We start from the raw sequence: 21,865 nt of genomic DNA, 5'->3' as shown, positions 1-21,865 counted from the left end.
GCCACGAAAAACTGGAATGCCTGCTCATCTGTCCCTCCGCCAATGTAAGTGTCGTACTGTTTATGTGTTTCAGGTTTTATGGCTATCAAATTAATTTAATAGCGTAGCTTAACAAACATTGCTTTGCTATGGACTTTTTATTTGTTTTGCAGATCAACAAGAAAGAACTGTGCTCTTGTGAGTAACTGACTTACTATATCTTGATTTGACTGACAACGAAAGCTTTCTAAACATTCCTAGTGTTAAATCCCTAGTGCTAGCACGTAGTAATATCGAGTGACTTACTATGAATGACTAAATATCTTTTCTTTTGCCCTATTATGTGCAATAACAAGCGTAATAACATTGGTCTACAGGTGACATCACTTCAACTGCACTTCCTAAAGTTAATATGACTTCAACTACACTTCCTGAAGGTAAAGTCAACAGCTTCTGAATTGTTTTAAACACAAGTCTGTACGTTCACTTTTTCTATAGGCAAAAATAGGTTTACTGTAGGCCGGCAAGGTAGGATCCTGTTTCAGACACCAGAATGTTATGAAATGAACATGAACCATGAGGACAAAACCCTGAAGCATTTTCATTTGCTAGTTGTTTCACAGCCTTTAGGAATCTGCACGTATGTTTTTGCAGAAACGGTTGATCAGATAATCAGAAATATAATTACAACACTCTTTATGTTATTTAAAATGAAAAAGGTCATACAGGTTTGGAAAGACATGAGAGCATGTCTTGTTAAATGATGCATTTCATTTTCTGTTTTTATGCACACATGTATGTTTGTTTGTTTTTTCAGTGGGTCTGACTGACTGGAGCACTGCCATTTGGATTGGAGGGTGCGTGCTGCTGATTCTGATCATTGTCACTCTTTATATAAAATGGTAAGGCCCTATAAAAAGTGTGAATATTCATTCGTACACAGTGTTTTATTACTGCAATAAAAAACATATTTGTCTATTAGTATATTTGTAACCGCGGATCATTCTGTGCTTGTAGCTCAGTACGTGCTCGTTGCTGCCCTTGCGCTGCTGAAGAGGTCGTTTGATTCAGGTGTGTATAATAAGTAGTGTTCTGTACCGTGATGTGGGTACGATGTTCAACAATTCCAATCATTATATTTGGTCTTTTAAAAAATACCACATTATATTGTGCAGTCAATAAAAGTAGAGCCAGTGGCGAGTACCTCTAACAGCATTTCCCTTCTCTTTTTATTTAACCACAGAAGAAGTTTCATGGTTGCACCTGGGCACTCTTCAGTCTTCATTTCTTCATTAACCACTTCTTAAACTTTATAGAGGGTGATGGGCAAACAATTTTTTTGTAAAGAAATAAATAGGTAAAGGTGTTTAAATGAATAACACATTACATAAGCACCTCCATAAATGGCATAATTGATAGCCTATATATATTTCGGTTCTAAGGTGAGCTCAATATCTGCGGTGATTGCTGTTCTGTTATATAGCATTAACTCTGTGTTTTCACATTTACACATTTAGCATGCCAGGGGTTTATAGCTCTTATGATTTTGTGTTTGTCTCTTTTTAATTATGATCATGACTCTAACTTAAATGATACAATAATGATATTATTTTGTTTAACAGAATGTTATATTTAAATATGAAATACTACATATATTTTGATGAGCACAAATAAAAACTATTTAAATTATTTTAGCATAAATACTTATGCAAATGGGAACATTCAGTAAGTCTATAAGCATTGATGTCCATAGATAAAAATAATAATACTTTATATTGTAATATATAAAACTTTATATATTATATATATATAAATTTAATTAATAGTATATATATTTAATAATATCTTTTGTATTAATAATATATTTTTCACTGGCTCAGTCAGTCAGTCTGTGGGAATTTAGTTATAATGTAACTTCATAAGTTCTAGTAAAACTATTGATATATCTGTCACTGGCTCAGTCAGACTGTGGGAAGGAACTTGGTGGATTGCATGGCACTATAGTGAGCAAAAAATGTGTGTGGACATATGAACATAAAAGTAACTGCATCCAGGGCAAGTATTTCCTATAAACTGCTGCTGTGAAAGCAAAATGAAAAGAAATGCTGTGCCAGTGCGTCCACACGTCTAATACATTACCAGTCAAACCCACTCAGCACCTGCCACTGCTTTAGAACCAGCCTCAAATATTAACTATCTATAATAAATAACTCAAAATATAATGTAGTAGATCACCAATAACTACATGATATACATGTATTAATGTACGTTACAAAGTAGTGACTATGTGCTATGCTGTCTGCTCAGTTCTTTCTCCCTGTAGCCATTGATTTATAATTACACAGTGTCCATTTTTACTTTGTGGTAAAGTAAGTGGCCACTGATAAGAGACAAGCAGATGTTTGTTTAAACCTTTATACAAGTCATATATGTTATTCGCTTATATTTGCTTAGCTATTGTATTGCATTAAATAATTCTTTGTAATGACTTGTTTCATTTATGCATAAAACCCCCTTTTCATTTAATAAAATGCTATACAAATATTTTAAGCGTGTACCTGAATTTTTTTATTTTTTTATTTTTAAACCGCAGCTGAGGGGAACACTTTATATTTTAGTACTTGTAATACTAACATTTAAGAAGTATTTTAAACATTTACAGTTATATTAATTAATATAATCATTTTAATATTTAGTACATTTACCCAGATCTCTTCGTGAGTGCATCTTTAAGATCTCAGTTACAATCAATTATTTATGCAGTGTCATTTAAGTTTATCAGGCTGAAAAGGCTTTTTATTTTTATTGCCTTGTGCATATTAACCAGGCACACTTTAGTGCATGTTATGAATAAAATATTCTCTGCTCAGGCTAACAAAGTAGTTCCATGACACTCAGAAACAAGAGTAAACAATGATATTAAAGGTTTGTTTTTGACAAATATATATGAATATAACTTAACATGAACCAGCACAAAGGAAAGTCAGTGCTTGGTATAATGTACAGTATATAACATCCTACAAGTTCACTTCAAAAAAAAAAAAAGAATCACCCATTTAAAATCAACCTCCAATATTTTTTTACATTTAGTATGAGCAACAAAAACATCCAGCAGGTTATTATCACAGAATAAAGCTAGACAGGCTTATCTGCAGCCCGACGCGAAGCGGTGTAAATAACAATAATTTTATATAACAATGTTTGTTAAGCCAAATAAAATGCATAGTCTTACCAAGCTGGTGTCCATTTTCAGACAAGTACAGCCCATGCAGTTTTCTTCATCCAAACAGCATAGTAATCCACAGTATTTAATTTATAGAGTAAAATCTAGATGACACATTGTGTGTTCAGGTTTGCAGCTCTGTGTTATATAACCACACTGGACAAACTGCTGACTGGGTTCCAAGTCCAGCTCTCCTGATTTAGACCACCAGCTGCCTTCCTGGAAATGAAACATCAATCGTCAATGGTGTTAGATTACAGTGAAGGAACAGTGCATGTTTATATTGTTTTCATACGTTTAATATGCCTAGCTACGAGAATAGATATCTGTAACAATTGTTTACCATTCATATCCAATCTTTTCTGGTTCATTCAGGGAATTTAACAAATTTTGATTTGTCTGTGGTGACATTTCTCAGCGGTGTTCACACCTACATTTTACAGCCTTCAGGGTATTTTCTGCTCTGAGTATATGACCACGTCTCCGCTTTCAAACAACAACAACAAAAAATATTCTGTCTTAATAAAAAGTGTTCATGTTTTATAATCACTTGAATGCAGGTAGGTTTCAAAAACGCAGGTTTATCAAAGTAGTGCATCTTCAAGCAAAATATATTCAAATTTTATTTTATTTTACCTGTGATAAAATTATATGAATAACTGAAATGGTATTCAGTAAACAGAAAAAAACACACACAAACACACACACCTTTATGCACACACAAATACACTCAGACATGCATTCAGGCTGTATACATAGATACATATGTACATACACACACACACACGCATATACATATACATATTCATGTTCATAAAACTGGATTATCTATCTATCCATGGTGTAACTTGATGTTTATGTGTCTGTAAAAGCATCTCCATCACCGACTAGCCACTTCGTCCCCATCAGTTTCAAAATGGTCAAAACACGATCTACATGCATGATCTCCATATATGATCTATATTATGTTCTATATTGTCCTAGACCCTGGAAGTTGAGTGACTCATTCAGGATATGCACTAGGGCTTCCCCTATCATAATACACCTAGAACAGGGATTGAGGTAAAAGCGTTTTTTAGCAGGGAAAGAGTTGAAGTTCCCTTCAGGCCAATTTAAAGGATAATGTGTTAGCCCTGGGGATAGTGGACAAATTGCAATATTTAAATTCAACCAAAACACTTCAGAATATTCTGTTCAATTACTGACAAAATACCTAACAATAGTTCAACACTTAAGGCACTTAAGGTAGTGATACAATAAAGTAATATGAGCATAATGCTGAGTGTGTCTGTGTAAATGAATAACACGATGATGTAGTAACATGAAGCAGAATGAGTAACATAATACTTAATCACACACTGGATAGTGGCTTTGCAGAAATCTGTGAACCACATAACTATGCAGCACTTTGTTTTGAAATGACATAATATAGATATCTGTGATTGAATAACAGTGACAGGATCTTATATCATTTTTTTTATAATCTATATATAGCTCTAATGAATATCTCTAAGAATAATATTGTAGGGCTATATCATAGACTATCAGCTTAGAAGTCACAAAAAAGAGGATATCAGAATGGTTTGATCTGCGGTTTTAGGGCATAGATTTGTAGTTAAAATAATTAATTGACAGTGTATGTCTACAAATAGTCATTTTTATTTAAACTTCAAAATACATTCACAGTGTGACACATAGGCACACTTACAGGAAATAAAGGGATAGTTTCTTTATTATTCATTTTATTTCTCCCATATGTTCATTTGCCAGCATGTCACAACAAAATTTCACTTTTAAAAATAATAGTCTTATATATATATATATATATATATATATATATATATATATATATATATATATAAATGATGACAGTATGTTCACTTATTATTGTGTAACAATCAGAAGCAGACAAGCCTGTGTAAACCTGTGCAGTCTTTTTTTCTTTTTTTTTTTGCTGTATCTGAATCACCTAGAGAAAATATAAGAAAGTGGACTGCACTTTCTGTTTTCTTTGCTTGTCTCATCCATAGAGCTATTTAAAAATGTCACTGTTATGTTGCATGATGTTTGAAGTCCACGTGTTGATGGACAAAACAAACTTATGTTTCCTTTCTCTACTATAAGATGGCTGTAGAAGTCCTTATATGGACTTCCTTTCCTTTCATCACTGGGAAGATGGTTAAGATTTGCACTGTAGTCACGAGTTCTGAGTGGGTGTCAGATGGGAGGCAGAGGAACTTTTGTTTCCTAGCATTAGACAGTGAGTGGAAAACAGACGATTATATCATTTCTTCATGCTTGACTAAGATATCTAAAACAATTAAAATATTATCTTCCTTGAAAAACTAAACTTTAGAATTGTAATAATTTGTTAGTATTTTAAGAAGCAAGACGTGTGTCTGGTTTACATGCCTGGTCAAATAAGCATTAAAGGGAAACATAGAAATTAAACTTCATTCCTTGAACTTTGCATATTTATATCTGCCCGTAAGGGGGGGAAAAGATGTTTGGCACAAAGACAGTTATCTACAATTTATTGTATTTTACACAGTCATAGTTATGCATACGACACGCCATGGTGTTATAATAATCAAATAACAGTAAATGTTATACCAGCAGCGCAAAAAATTGATGTGGGTAGTTTTTTCTTTTCACTTTCTCAGGAAGTTGATCAAAAGATAATATATCAGCATGCAAATCAGCTTTTTATTGAGTCAAATTATCTCCTTGTTAATGTCAGTGTCAGTGTTATGCTCACAAAGCTAAGTAAGTTATGACTGCTATATAAGTCAGCTCTCTTCTCTCCTCTCCTCTCCTCTCCTCTCCTCTCCTCTCCTCTCCTCTCCTCTCTCTCTTCTCTTCTCTCTCTCCCTTGCCCTCTTGCTCTCTTTTGTTCTTGCGCTCAGCCAGCACTTCACAACATGGACCCACCACACTTTCCCCAGCACTTGTATTACTTTCAGTTGTTTAATAAATCTCCTTGTGTGTTTCTTCAACCCTCACCACAATACTAAGAGTTGTTCTGAATGCCTGGAAAAAGTGCAGAGAAACTAAAAAAACGGACAGAGCGAATTGGGACCCTGCTTATCCTCTGAGTCAGAAAGAAAGATAATATCTTGTCTGCTGGTATTGCCACAATTGTAGATTACTGTATCCCTAGCAATTGTTGTGGTAAACAGTCACACCCATTTATTGGAAACATGATGAATTACAAGAATACCGTAGGTCTTTCTTCGGGTGTCTGTCTGCATGTACATATTTGCATTTCCTCCTTTTTTTAAGTGGTGTCTATTGTCAGAAGCTGCTACATCTAAAGAATTTTAATATGGTCAGTAAAACAGGTTCTGATACAGACTCAGCAAGTGTAAAGAATAGCTTGTTTCGTTGTATGTTGTAAATATTTCCTACTTTAACAGACTTTGCTTCAGATGACAAAACTCAGGCTTTTCACTTAGGCTTATGTTATTGTTTTCTCACCATACAAAGACAGTTTAGTATGTCATGGGTGTATTAGCAGTGCTGTTAAACTGAGGACAATTTAGTGCACTCTCGAGGGACTGGTCTAATGAATTTCTAATGGACAGGCAAAGTGTCCTGTAGGGATCTCTATTTTCTTACTTTTGAGAGATCATACACAAATTCAGACCTTATCAGGTTATTTTGTGCACCATAAAAGCAGAAGTGAAATCTGTTAAAAGAAAGTTCTAAGCTTCAAAGTGATACCATATATGTCTAGGTCACTGTTTTGCAGTTATGGATTTTTTAACCATAACTCTGATGACGCATGAGGTTACACTTACAGTAGGCCTTTTCTTTACCGATGCTAAATCTTTTGGGCGAACATTTAAAGTATAAAAGATCTTTAATAAACACATAAAAAATACACTAACAGAAAAAAATGTAATTATATAATAAATCGATTAAAACATAGGTCACCTTCTAAAAGCAACTTATTTATTATCTTTCTTCCTTTGAAACCAAATATGTTGATTTCATGTTGCATCGCTGCATTAATAAGAAGAAAATGATAACAATGTAGACAAAAGTGCCCAACCAAAGGAAAAGCTAATCACTATAATGGTAAGTTACAAAAAAAACATCACTTCTAGTTTTACTGGCTTGTTTCACAACCTATAGGAATACACACCGACGTTTTTGCAGAGAAACTGTTGATCAGATCACCAGAATGCCAGGAAATAGTTCTGTTTGCATGTTACCAGCAGCAACAAAAGATCAACTTTTTGTAAGTTTACTTTGTTGAATCCAATTTTAACAAAATAGCACCATTCTTGTGAGCCTGCATACGTGCTTAATATATTATTCATGCAAGGAGTATCACAGGCCTTTAGTACTGAAAAAGATATTCTCTTTAAATTTCTCATATTAAATTTGCAGCAACAGACTAACTTACACGAATATACGAATGGTTGGAATTCCCCATGCACAAGAGTCTTAGAGGTTACAGTGGTTGCCATGGTAACAGCAGGATTAAAGGCCGCCTGTCTACTGCTACAGCCAATCATCTGCCAATAACATCACCTCATGTGCCACCAGAATGATAGACAGAAATTAGTGAACTGTAATGACCCCGTTTAGGATAAGTTCTCATAGTCAGGTCTCAACCTCATGAGTCACACAAGACAAGGAAGTGTCATTACAACCTTTGCTATTGTGTGACATGACACAAATACATCTCAAACTGTTTAGTTTGAGACCAAAATATGCATAAAAGTGCTAAACCTTCTCTGTTTTGTTACCTTTCCCCCAGTCAAGTGGAAGGTATTGCCTTTAAAAAGATGCATATACGCAAACATAACATGACCGAGTTTAGAGAAAAACTATACCACAAGGCTTAAAATTCACTGATTACTTTGAAACATATCTAATTGACAAAATGCATTGTTCAACATTTAGAACAATAAATTGTAATGGGATAATAAAGAAGGCCAATGATTTATTTTTGGGTGTGTCTTTGCCGTGTGCCATGTGTTCCGCGTGACCTACTTTAGTTAACTGTCTTAGCGTCTCCACCTGTGTCTCATTTATTAAGTATTTACATTGTATATTTTAGTCCTGTGTGTGTGAGTTCACCTTTGTCCGGTCGTCAAGGTTAATACGTGTGGTTTTTGTTCTGCCTGTCTGCCTGCATATTATTATTTTGTCCGTTTGAAGAGGATTAAATCTAAGTTATTTATTCTCGTCGAGTGTTTATGAGTAACATTATTATGAATGAACAACATGAAGCAGAACAGAAGTGACATTACGGCCCAACGGTTCATACATACTACTACATAACTATGCAGAACTTTGTTGTGTATTTTTTTTGCATATGGTTTTATAATGTATATGGCTCTCATATTGAAGGATGTGGATTAATATTTTGTAGCAGAGCATGACACACACCAACACCCTGTAATGACCTCACAGACCTTCATAAACCAATAATGAGAACAACTGTAAATCACTGCAATCGATATTTAAGTCTATTCTTGTCTTAAGCAGTGATGCTATGTCCGGAAAAAAAGAGAATGGTTTAGTTTGTTCAATTCAATTAGTCATTTACTCCAAAAACCCAACAGAAAGGAACTATTTCTTAGAAGTGCGTTTCATTTACCAATAATTATACTTTAGTGGTATGCACAAGCTCATCTGAGTGGTTTTGTTTATTGTAAAAGACACAAGATTTCAGTAGGAGTTGGTCAGATTAGATCTCTGAGTTGATACTCTTTGTGTGCTCCACCATCATGATTCATGGGTGTGACATCTGGACTGCTTCCATATACAAACCGGTTGTGGTTATGGACTGTCATCTCTTCTTTTTTTGACTGTCTAGGTATTGTTTTCTGTGCCCCTTCCCTCTGACTGTAGCATGTCAGAAAAACCCCCCAATCCTAACCACAAGAGCATTAGAGAACACTATTAGAAAGGTGTGACACATACACTGTACTAAAGGGTTGTTCATGTATAACGCATTATCTTACTTGCTTACTATAGGGCCTAACAATTGAAGTGATTTGTTTCATTGATTTTTATTTATTTATTTTAACTTATTTTAACCTCACACAGCGTACGGTCTGTAAAATGAAAGTTTAAGGCAAACAATTACTAAGCTCAGTGGAATGCACTCTCTCAAACGGCACACTAACCACTGAACAAACAAATATAACACCGGCGTTAGAAAACGAGAGATAAGTGTGTCATTACATTTTTTAACCGATTTATTACGTTTTTTAATGAAGGAAAGTGACTTGAAGATAAAACTTTGCGTTTTAATTCCACTTGCAACGGAAGGATGCATTATATAGGCCTAAATACGCCGCTGAATAATAAAAATGTGCATTTATGATGAGCCATTTTATGAAGTTATTCATTAGCCCATGTGATGTAATCACTTTTGCTGGGTGTCTGCGGCGAGCCTGTCGAGTCCCTCTCTGCTGTTATGAATGGCCTGTAACTTAAACAGTCAGTAGTTAAATTGACTGGTGAGTGAAAAAGCGAATTTCAATCCCTGGTGCTGGGGTTTTTTCAGAAACTGCTGCTGATGAAATTTGAGATTGGCCAGTAAAAAAAACTGTTGTGATTATGCGCTGAAATTATAATAATCACGTCAAACAAAAGCTCGTTGTTTCATTGAAAACAATACTTTGCATTCCTACATGTAATCGGATGGAAGTGGAAGTGGAAGTAAGATAATCAATCCAAAGAGACTCCAAAGTTTGTTTACATTTCTATTTTTATTTAGACAAAGATAGATGTAAATAAAAACGTGTAGACCTGTCAGTAACCAAACACTTGCCCCGCCCACTCAGAGTGACCATTCAGATCTAAGGAAGTGGCAGGCAATTGACAGAAAGTACAGTAGCAATAGTACTAGTAGGACATATCTTTCGATACAAGATGAAAGCAGTCCTGAGTATTCTCGGTAAGCATTTTAAATAATCATTTTCGTTTTTGCGGCTACAATACGTTTTGCTAAGCGTAATAGCGTTGCGCTGTGCTTTTTTTGGGGTCATCTTTGATGCAAAATTGGTCTTTAAAATATTTTAAAGATCGCCGACTTAGCTTCATTGAGCCAAATACATCAAACGCGGTTTTAAATCGGCGTTGGTTGACTGTTTTATGCGTGCCCTTAGACGATGTTCGCGGTTGGATCATGATTAGTTTCACTTTTTTTCCGCTAGATTCACTGGGTTTCCTGTTAGGAAGCTGCTCAAATCGTGATCGTGATCAAAGCGCAGGTGTTCATGCAGACACATAAAGCATTCTCATGTGAGAGGATAATATGTAGTCCGCCAGCCTTAAACCAGCAGTAACTTTCCTGTTAAACCCAGTAGATGACTCTCTCGAGGAAATTAGGCTAATGCAGAACAGTTAAGAAGTTTTGTTTTTGTTGAACGTTTAGTGCTATTACGTTCAGCTTATTATATCTTGTCTCTTAACCCCCAGGATGTTGTTGAGCTGTTTTACTCGTAGACGCTATAGTCCCTGTGACTTTTGACCACAGTTTATATACATGTTAATGATAGATAATGTCACATTTTCATCATTAAACACACATCTAGCTAGCTGAGTGTTGTTGTGGCGTATGTGGCGTTATCATTTCCTGTGATGTAATTTTTTTTTTTTGTGATTGGCTGCAGTAATCGTATGATGCAACATGTGACTTCCGAGATTTTTAAAGTTATAGTACAATTAAAGCCACAACGTTTATGTAAATATAGAATAAGCTAATCAAATGCAATAATAAATCAACAATAAGGTTTTGTTTCTTCTGTTGGCCAGTAGCCCAATCAAGAGGACACATAAATGTTTTATTAACTTTATATATCAAAATGTTGTTAAAATGTATTGCGTATGTTAAAATGTATTATATGCACGTATACCTAATATTCTGATTGTTTGGTGCATGTCTCTTTCAGTTGTGGCTCTGCTGTTATGTATCGTGTTGTCATCGGTAGAGTCTGATGAGCTGCAGTGCAAAGGGGAGAGGCTGAGTGATGGACAGTTCAACTTTAACATGCCCTATGAATTTCCGGAGGACATCTATGACTGCGAGACCCAATGGCTTGTCGATGTACACATTTTTTTTTGTCTTTAGTAAACAGTGATATGAATAATTTTGTCAAAATCTGCGTTTCTGCATTATATCGAACGCATGGAGTTATCACTGACAAGGCCAGTTTTTATATACACCCCTTGCAGAATCTGTCAAAATGTGAAAAATCTTAACAAAATAACGGATTATACACAACGCGTGTTATTTTTTTTATATATATTAGTACTGTCCTTGCACAAAAGAAGTTAACATATAGTCCAACACTCATAGACTCAAACACATCTATTAAAAAAGGTTCAAACATTCACTGATGCTTTTGAACAGGATGAATGTTGAGTTTTCTTATTTTGTTGAAATGTCTTTTTTTTCCCCCTATAATAAACGGGGGGTTATTAAAGGGAAAAAATTACATTTCAACAAAAATTTCCCTTTTTTCCCTATAATAACCCCCCGTACTTTCCAGATGACCAACAATTAACTAAAAATGTTTTTTATTGGTCTCATGAAGTATTCTAATATGTTGAGATAGTGAATTAGTCAACTTTTCCACTACATTCTAATTTATTGAGAGGCACCTGTGTACATAATAAATATACACAGTGCACACACATACACACATATATTATATTAACAAAAACATATTTTGGATGCGATTAATCACAATAAATCTTTTGACAGCACTAGTATACAAATGTTTAACCTTAACCTTTCCTAACTTACTTTATTATTTTTTTTCTTGCTCCCTTGATCAGGAAAAAGTGGCAGGGATTTCTGATGCTGAAGGGAAAAAGGTGTATATATTCCCAATTGTAAATTTGACAGTGAATGCAGCCGTCTTACAGACGTGTCCTGAAAGATTTGAATGCCTGCTCATCTGCCCTCACACTAATGTAAGTTTAATATTGCTGATGTGTTTTAGCTTTTATCTACCGCTAGGTATTTAATTTAATAGCATTGATTTGCTTCATGCTTTCTCTTTTCATTTATTGTGTAGATCAATGAAAAGCTGCAGTGCTCATGTAAGTAATGCATTTACTGCTATATACTGGATTTACTGACTAGATAATATTTATAAATGTGCCTGCACTGACAATAGAATACGTATTACCTGGTGAAGAAGTTGCTATAGAAGAGTGCAATACAGTTTGTCATACTTTTTTAACCTGTAAATGTTGAAGCAAGCATCTTAAATGCACCTACAGTAATGTAAATTGATTGGAACAAAACACTTGCATTGCCTAGTACGCATAACAAATGAAATGACTGTGTTGCAGGTGATGCATCTCATCCTACTACACTTCCTGAAGGTAAGGCCAGCTGCTTCTATTACAGCGCTAATTTATGCTCATAACACGAAGGTTTTGAAATAAAAGGTTGCCAGTCTTTTCTGTTGGCAAAATAGGCTTTTTGTAGATTTTTTAGAATAGAAACAGCTTGGCCACGGCACAATCAAACACCAGCTTTAAGTCATAATGGTATGCAGCAGTGACTGTATGCATTTTATTGACTTTTTCCTATTCATTCCCTTCATGTGAATTTGTGAAAAATCTGCGAAAGATTTAGCTAAATATTTAAATCTAGAAGTAGTTTGCAAGTGTGGATAAAGCCATTTGATTACGCAGCTTATATGATTCATTAGCTCATAGAATGTCAAAGCATTTCAAAGCAATAGAATGGAATTTTTGTTTTCTATTTTCGAATTTACGGTGAGTCTGGTTTTCCACCGGAATTCTGCCTCTGTTTAACTTTTTTTTTCTCTTAAATCAGTCACTTGTATCTTCTACAGAAGCACGCTGTATATCATGACTTTACAATCACACATATTTTAATGTTAAAATTGTTTACAATTCCAAACCTGACTTTTTCTTCAGTGAAGCGTTTAAGAATAAATTCTGAACAATGTCTTTTTTTTTTGTCTATACAATGAAAGTCAGCAGGATCTAATGTTGAAAAGCCTATAATCTAGTGTTTTTATACTCTAACACCTTTCTGTTGTGCTTAATGTTTGTTTGATTCCTAGTGAGCTTTTCTAACTGGAGTGTTTATGTATATATTGGAGTGGGTGCCTTTGTGGGGTTGGCGATTATTCTCCTTGCTGTGCTTTATCTGAAAAAACAAGGGTAAGCTCGACTTAAAAACTACCGTGAATAAACTGAACACATGCCTTTGTGTAATATTTGTCTTTTAATATTTGTGTAATTTTGTGCTTATAGGTCAGGATATGTTCTTAGCGGGCAAGGTTCTGCTGAAAATATAATCTGACTATGGTATGTATGCTTGCTATTTTATAAAATACTGCTGTTATGATGTCAGAATAGTTCAAATCATTATCTTATTATCCTTATCTTTTGAAATGTGTGACATTATGGTAAGCAGTGAATTACAGTACAAACAGCGGTGAGTACAGCTAATAGCTTTTCCTGTTGATTTAACCACAGGAAACACTCAATCATTGCACCTGGGCGATCTTCAGTCTTCAGTCGTTCGCTATGCTCTTATCTTTTATATAACGAGGTCCTAACCACATCTAGGCTGGTTTTTAGCGTAAAGAATGATGCTACACTTAGTCTTTTGATTTTATGATTGTATTTTTAACTAAATCGATTGTGACTCTTAACTAAACCTGAAATGAAGCTATATAATTATACTATTTTATTATGTATTTTAGACCTATATATATTATATATATATATATATATATATATATATATATATATATATATATATATACTACATATTATGTGCCTGCTATGCAAATAGCCACATTTAGTATACATAACTACATATGCATATGCAAATAAAACTATACATAACTAAGTTATAATGTAACTTCATACGTCTAAGTTCTAGTAAAACTATTGATATATCTGTCACTGGCTCAGTCAGTCTGTGGGAAGGAACTTGGTGCATTGCATGGCACTATAGTGAGCAAAAAATGTGTGTGGACATATGAACATAAAAGTAACCGTGTGTCCAGGGCAAGTATTTCCTGTAAACTGCTGCTGTGGAAGCAAAATGAAATCTGTTGAATCAGTGTTTGATTGTGCCATTGATTTATATTAATACAGTGCCCACTGTGACTTTGTGGTAAAGGAAGTGGGCACTTCTATGTTTGCTTATATTTGTATCAGTGTGTCATAAATGATGTTTAGCAATATTATATTACGCAGAACCACTATGCTCATTGCAACTACTGCCTTTTAAACACTTTAACCTCTTTTAAGAACCCTTTGTGCCTGGGTGCAAAATATTTGTAGGGGATTTCTGCTAATAAAATACTAAAAAAAACTTTTCAGGTGTGTGTCTGATTAATTTTTTTACACTTCAGATCATTTTTTAATGCACAGCAGATGAGAGGACGAGAGCTGCTCTGTGAAAGCGTTGACTAACCACTAACCCTTAACACTGACCAAAACCGTAAGTGGTTGTCATCCTAAAGACAGTTGTGTCTGTCTGTCATTAAAGTGGTCTTTAAAGGTTTCGAGCCTGTCAACACAACCTGCAGACAGCAATGACAAGAGCCAGCTACAGTTTCACTAGCGCGTTTTACGATCTTCAGGAATCTACTCGGATGTTTTTTGCCGTGAAACCGTTGATCAGATGATCAGAACGCCTGAAAATAGTTCTATTTACCAGCAGCAACAAAAGATCAACTTACAGTAAAAGTTTATTTTGTTAAAAATTGTAGTGACAATTCACATGACTCTACATGCATGCTCAATATAGCAAGGAATATGACAGGCCTTCAATACTGAAACATATAGTTTCTTATTTTGTCACAATAGCAATAGACAAACGTCACTATACTACTGGACTGCTTGCAATCCCTCATGCACATGATTTTTCTGCATATCTTAGGGTATGCAGAGGCTGCCATAATAACAGAATAAATATTGCAGCCACTCACAGGAAACAATGACTTTGAATAAATCTGAATGATTGCCACCTTGTTTCTGTAACTTCTATAACCACGCAACCTTCAACTCTAATGTTACTTCTCTTAACAAGCAAACCTTTTTCAGTGGAAACCCCTCAACCGCATTTCCTGGTGTTAACCTATGTATTGGTCACAATAATCTAGAGCCCTTAGTAAGTGCGTTTTCATTTTCTAAACAAAATGGAAGTAAGTCTATTATCTTGGCAACGGTTTTGCTCATTAAAAGTAAACTTTGTGCATTATATCCACAGCAATACCCTAAAAAGGTAAATCAAATTGCTTTTGTGCACATTGTATGACTTTTTTTCTGTGGAACAAAATGTTAGATATTTTCCTCATTGATTTTGTGATTTTGTGTTATGTTCACTTTTTCAAAGTTAACTGTTGATAAACTGCATGGTTGTACATAACCTTCTCAAGTTTTCTAATGGCACTTTCTGTCTTTTACAAAGTTAACTCATTTTACAAAGTAAGCCAGCATTCACTCAGCATTTAAGTGAGAACAGATCATGTGCCACATAACTTAGTCACATAACAAATAAACAATAAATAACTCTATTTTTGGCCATTTAGTATAAGCAACTTAAAATAGTAAAAAAAGATTTCCTTACAATGTAAATGTCTGTGGAATCCTGCAAATGTTTACTATATGAACTTGAAAACGATTGATTCATGTGCTGACCTGTTACTAATACACAGACGTACAGTAGCTGTATATTGAATACTTAGGTACACCTATGTTTGTCAAGTCAAATATTAAATGTCTTACCAAGCTGGTGTACATTTTCAGACAAGCGCAGGCCACGGATTTCTTGTTCTAAACAGCATAGTAAAAAAGCCTCGTTTTCTTCACTTTTCATGTGTACAGGTTTGCAGTTCTGTTGCAACATTACTGCGACAGCTGACACGGTTCCAAGTCCAGCGATAAACACCAGCGTGTGTTCCTGAAAATTACACATCAGTGACAGAATTAGACCATAGCTTTAATATAGCCTAGTTAAGAGAACATACATCTGTAATAATTGTTTTCACGGTCAGATAAGTGCTACAAAATAAATGTTGGTCCTCAAAAAAACAAAACAAAACAAAAAACAATGAAAGTTTCTTTAAAAAAACAAAAAACCCCAGACATTTCTGCAATTTTCAAGGCCTTCATCAGACAATAAGAACTTGCTAAACGTTCTTGCCTTGTTACCTCCCCCCTGCCAGAGGAAGGTACTTTCCAGCAGGCTCAAACGTGATTTTTATACATAGGGTTTTTATACATCTGACTTCTATTGAGTGTATATTTCTCTTCCTTATAATCTGTGTTTGTAATTCATTAGCTGAAAGTAGTTACATTATACCAATTACAGTTCCCTTCAGACTTCAAATTTGAGGAATCATGTTAGCCCCAGGGATAGTGACAGAACAAATCATAATATTTCTACCACAAGGCTAACACCTCAATGATTGCGTTGGAATATTATACAAAAATGAATTCCTTGTATGTAAACAACCATCAAGGCAATACATTATGACTTTATTTGGCAAGTAGTGCAATTCTGAGTGTGTCAGTGTGTGAATGAGTAGCATTATTACAGCATTTATTCCAGACTGGGTTCAGCCTATTGGTTTATTTGCATTTTGAAAGTGTTTTATGTGTCACGTTTGCTGACAATAGAAATGACCTACTCATACCCAGTCGGCTGTTAGTAACTAACTGCTGAAGTGTGACCATTTTAACTGATGTCAGACTAATGACTAATACTAATAACTATGACGAATTTTATAACTATGACGAAATGTATGTGTACTGTGTATATTTATTATGTATATATGAAAAGTCATACAGTATGTATTTTGAAAATATTTACATGTATATACATTTATATATTTATATTCCTGTATTTTATATAAAAATATTTAATATATAAAGCGCTAGTAATTCCCTTCCTATTTACACTTAGTAATGTTTTGTTTAAACAAACCTGTATTTATAACAACCTACAAATAATTCATAGAAATGAACTATATTTTTACTTTAACCCAGCAGTGCTGTATTTCACAAAGAGATTTATTAAAAAAGATTTTGATCAGGTTTTTATCAGAGTGGTTGTCTAAGGCAATGCCATGTGAATCTTCTCCACAGCACTTAAGGACCTTGTGCGGTCAGTCCTTTGCCTGACCAGTGACAGCCTGCTCGAAAGAGGCCATCTGACTGACAGGTAAATTGACTAAGACCAGCCAGTCAGCTTGTTGTGGACTTTGTCACAGACCATTCATGCCGGATCAGTTTGAAACACATCCCTACATCTTTCAGTGCCCACAAGCAATACTATACATTGGCTGACATGTTCTTTTTAGTGGTACCTGATCTGCCATTGTTGAGAGGGCATGTAATAAACTGAGTTGGGAAACCCTTGCATATGCTGGCCAGCTAAGATTGAAACATGAAAACATGTCTTTTAGTTGCACCTCATAATTTTTTTTTTTATCATTGGCAACTGTTACTGCTATTGCCTCTACAGAACAAATATACGGTTAAACTATATGGTTAGTGTAGCAATGCCATGGTTAATTTGTGGTTCGCACGTTTTTAACTATATTATCCATGGTAACCATGGCTTTGTCCAAATACCCACACATGTTGTCTTGGCCACTTGAGAGCGCGTGCACGCGACGGGAAGTAACTGCGCAACCTTTCCAGGTTTTCAAAACTCCAAAGCGCAGTGTACGAAGGGGAAACATGGCTCGTAGCGTCATATGCCGATCCCGCCCATATCAATAAATATATCTGCATGCACAAACAGCGTCCTCCATAATAACTTCAGCGCCTCGAACGTCGTGCGGACGGGAGGCGTGCACTCCAGCTGGGGACTTAGCTGGGCACGCGCTTGGCGATACACTTTCATTCAGCCAAAGCCGCTAATGCAGCAACATCATGCGTTCCGCGATATCATTTCTTGCCTTTTTTTCGTGCGTTTCACTCGTCGAGATAAAGTCACTCCAAGGTAAGCTTTCCCATTGCCATAGTTAACGAAAATGCATGTTATGCACATAAGCGAAACGAAATAGGCTATCGATGAGCTATTTGAGTTATTAGAATTCTATATGACGTACATGGGAAAAGGTTTCATTCAAAAATATAGTTTGCTTTCATTTTGTCAGGCATTTTGTCAGGTTAGCTCAGTCCGAGCAGGTGGGATCTTTATGTATCTGTCATTCTATAAAGTAGCCAAAGAGTAAAGTTGACGCTGAGCACTAAGACCGGTTTTAATGCGGGGATTACGACAGACAGATGTAATTAATTTGCATGAATATCGCGCAGCAGGTGAAACGTGTGTCGGTATCCGGAGAGAAGACTCATCCTATGACTTCGAGCTTCCTGACGCTGTAGCCGTGAACGCGCAGGACCCCGCGTGCGACGCGGAGTGGACCCTTGATGTAAATATCTCTAAAAAGGCCACGATTAACTTGAACTTTTTAAATATGAGAATGTTATGTATTTCCCTGTGCGATAAATTACTTTTATTTAATGTAATTTAATGTTATTTTATGTGTTATTTAACCACAAGAGGTCACTATCGTCGTAGTTTTGTGATGTGTTCTTTTTAAAATGGCCACTATAACACCAAGTGGCCATTAGGTTTCATGTTCTATGCATTACATCAAAATGTTCCATAATATGCGATAACTGCCATCTAGATTTGATTTAGATTATACCACTAGTTTAATATGAGCCATTTTCTGTGTTTTGTGTTACCATTTGTCACTGTTAAAAATGTTTTGTTTTGTCTTGTACTAGACATTAGTGAAAACAAGCAAAATGTAAAGTTGTGAAAGTTTTACCATGATTACTAAATGTCTCACATTTCTCTACTAGCAATTCACTGCAATCCTAGATAGAAGGATTGCTCACTTTTCTCATCCCTTCAAAAACGTAACTAATCGAGGAATAAGTGTGACTTACTGTGCAGCTTTAGTCAAATGCCACATCTCTTGTCCAGTGAGTTAATTTGGCAATTTGGCTATTTATCTTTTCAGAACAGATTTACTGCTCTTTATTTTAAGGATTGCACATATTAATGCTTTTTAATCTCTTGTAGACGTATACCAATCACCTCACATGTTCTTGTGAGTACTCCTCGACTTTTTTTTATCACTTTGCTTTTTGTTCACACCAATAACAAAAGATATACAAAAACTATGCATAAATAAGATAACAGCGGCATCTCTTTTTTTTTTTTTAGGCACAAATTTCACCAGCAATCCAGTTCTTAACACAAAGCTGCCAGGTATTAAACATCATTAATAACCTTTAACATCATTAATCATGTTATTAACTATTACTTTTGAAACATGCTGGAATGAAATAACCTCAAATGTATAGTCCAGTGTTGGAATGTGCAGCGAATGTGCCTTCAGGAAATGGTGGTAGGGAAAAAAAGTAGAAAGAACTTGCTAATCCAAATGCTGAATGTTTGTAATATAATTGCATTTACAGATATGTCTTCTGATGCCAACAATAGTGATTCATCAGTGAGGCAACACTGTAAGTATAGTCCATAAAATAAATAATAATGAACAAATAGCTAGCATTTGGAGTAACCTTTTACAAGTTTACTACTGTCTCATTAGTTAAAGTATGGTATGATAAACGGTAAAATGTAGGGCTACTCTTTCAAAGACATTGCCAAACAGTTTGACTTTAGCATCAAAATATACATGCAGGACAATTGAGCTTTCTGCAAATCGCATGCAAACGTTTTCTTACCAGGCTTCACCGTCTGTTATGGTTGCTGTTCAGAAATTCCACGCAAAATGAAAGGATATCAGTAGCAATCAGTAGTAGTAGTATCAGTAGTAATAATTAGCCTAGTTGGTCGAGGTTATGGAACTACAGACTGCAAAAAATAAGTTCAAGAAGAAATTCCTGTTTTGCAAGACACTCCTTAATCCAGTGTCAGTGTCAAAACTCAGTTGTGCAATCTCAAAGAGGAAACAGATCTGAGCACACAACCAAAAACTGCACTAAACTAAGAGAACTTTTAGTAATCTCTTAAAAAATGTAAACAGGAAATAGATCCCTAATGAGGAAGCTAAACTAAAGTTGTGGAGAAAAACATTGCTGCTAGCAACAGGGAACTTGCTTTAAGTAAAAGAGATGATATATAAACAGATTTAATATACTCTGTATAATCTATTATTATTATTATTATCACTAGATTAGAAATATAGTACTATAGTTTTGACAGGTGGCCTTTTTTACCTTGTAGTTACTATTAGTGCAGGCATGGTTCATAAATCAATTATTCTAAAGCAAATGTTAAAATATTTTCTTCTCAATGCATTAATATTTTGGTGACAAATTGTTGTCTGCAGATTGTGCCGTTGCTGTTGCTGCCACTTTTGCTCTAAGCCTAGTCATTTTGGCTGTCCTTATCTGCAGGACACAACAGGTATTTAATACATATTGCATTAATGTCCTTTTGGCGTTCCTCATCTACACGACAAGCAGGTATTGCATTAAAGCAATATGCATAAAACACTATGTTCTATTTTCTAGCAATGCAAAATATGATCCTACAAGAGACTGAGGTTTCAAGATGTGCTGTTCAAGCTCTTTTGAAAAAGAAGGCTGGAGAGCAGTACCATAATGAGTGTCTGCAGGCAACAGTGAAGCATGGTGGAGGTTCCTTAAACGTTTCGGACTCTCAATGCTGAGAAATACAGGCAGACACTTATCCATCGTGCAGTACCTTCAGGGAGGCGGGACAACTACCCCAAACATACAGCCATAATCATTAAGAACTATCTTCAGTTTAAAGAAGAAGAAGAAGTACTGGAAGTGATGGCATGGCGACCACAGAGCCCTGATTTCAACATCATTGAGTGTGTCTGGGACTACATGAAGAGACAGAAGGATGTGAGAAAGCCTACATTCACAGAGGATCTGTGGTTAGTCCTCCAAGATGTTTGGAACAACCTGCCAGTCGAGTTCCTTCAAAAACTGCCAAGTGCACCTAGAAGAATTGCTGCTGTTTTGAAGGCAAGGGTGGTCACTAGATTTGATTTTAGATTTTTGATTAGTTTTAATTAAATCATTATTTATATTTCTGGAAGCATTTGTTTACAGCATTTTGTCACACCTGCCTAAAACTTTTGCACAGTACTGTATATGTTCAAAAAATGTTTATATTAATAATGATAATATATACATAAATAAAAATCTAAACATAACCGTACATATTCTATAGGTTAAATATAATAATAAAATGTATAAATTATGATGAAGGCAGTGACGTATGAGCACACAGGCTGAATACAAATGATCAGAATTGATAGACAACTTGGCTATATCAGGGAAAATACATCTACATAGTCCTTCGCAGAGAAAGGGAAAATAAAAAAACATCACTTTCAGGCAATAAGTTCATAATCCTGTGAAACTTTTTAATGTTGGTATTAATTTCACCATCGCCAACAACGCAACTGACTCAGTATAGTTTCCATGACCTGAAATGTATTATATAAAAACATCGAGGCAATATATGGAATATGGTTTAAATATGGTTTCATTGAATGCGACCGTTAATATACATAATGTAGGATAATACAAAATAAACAATTTACTTTGTATTTTCTCCCAGAATGTATAATAGCTCCCTGGCTGTCACATGTTACTGTT

General features: G+C 35.1%; 1 long non-coding RNA gene across 7 annotated transcripts in view; it reads right to left on the bottom strand.

The window, feature by feature from the left end:
- The window catches only part of LOC122359962, a 60,318-nt gene that overhangs the window by 37,834 nt on the left and 619 nt on the right, over window positions 1–21,865 (bottom strand). For 3 of the 7 annotated variants that reach the window (XR_006252743.1, XR_006252742.1, XR_006252744.1), the window contains exons 1-3: window positions 19,952–20,508; window positions 15,965–16,139; window positions 3,212–3,421 (exon numbers count right to left, since the gene is read on the bottom strand). This is a non-coding gene — a long non-coding RNA (uncharacterized LOC122359962). Of the gene's footprint in view, window positions 1–3,211; window positions 3,422–15,964; window positions 16,140–19,951; window positions 20,509–21,865 lie in introns of those variants that run through there. The other 4 variants (XR_006252741.1, XR_006252746.1, XR_006252740.1 and 1 more) reach the window with 4 other exon arrangements.

The sequence above is a fragment of the Puntigrus tetrazona genome, chromosome 16 (assembly GCF_018831695.1).
Source record: "Puntigrus tetrazona isolate hp1 chromosome 16, ASM1883169v1, whole genome shotgun sequence".
In the NCBI taxonomy this organism is placed as follows: domain Eukaryota; kingdom Metazoa; phylum Chordata; class Actinopteri; order Cypriniformes; family Cyprinidae; genus Puntigrus; species Puntigrus tetrazona.
Note: the sequence above shows the minus strand (reverse complement) of the source record. Positions and strands in the feature narration are given on the sequence as shown.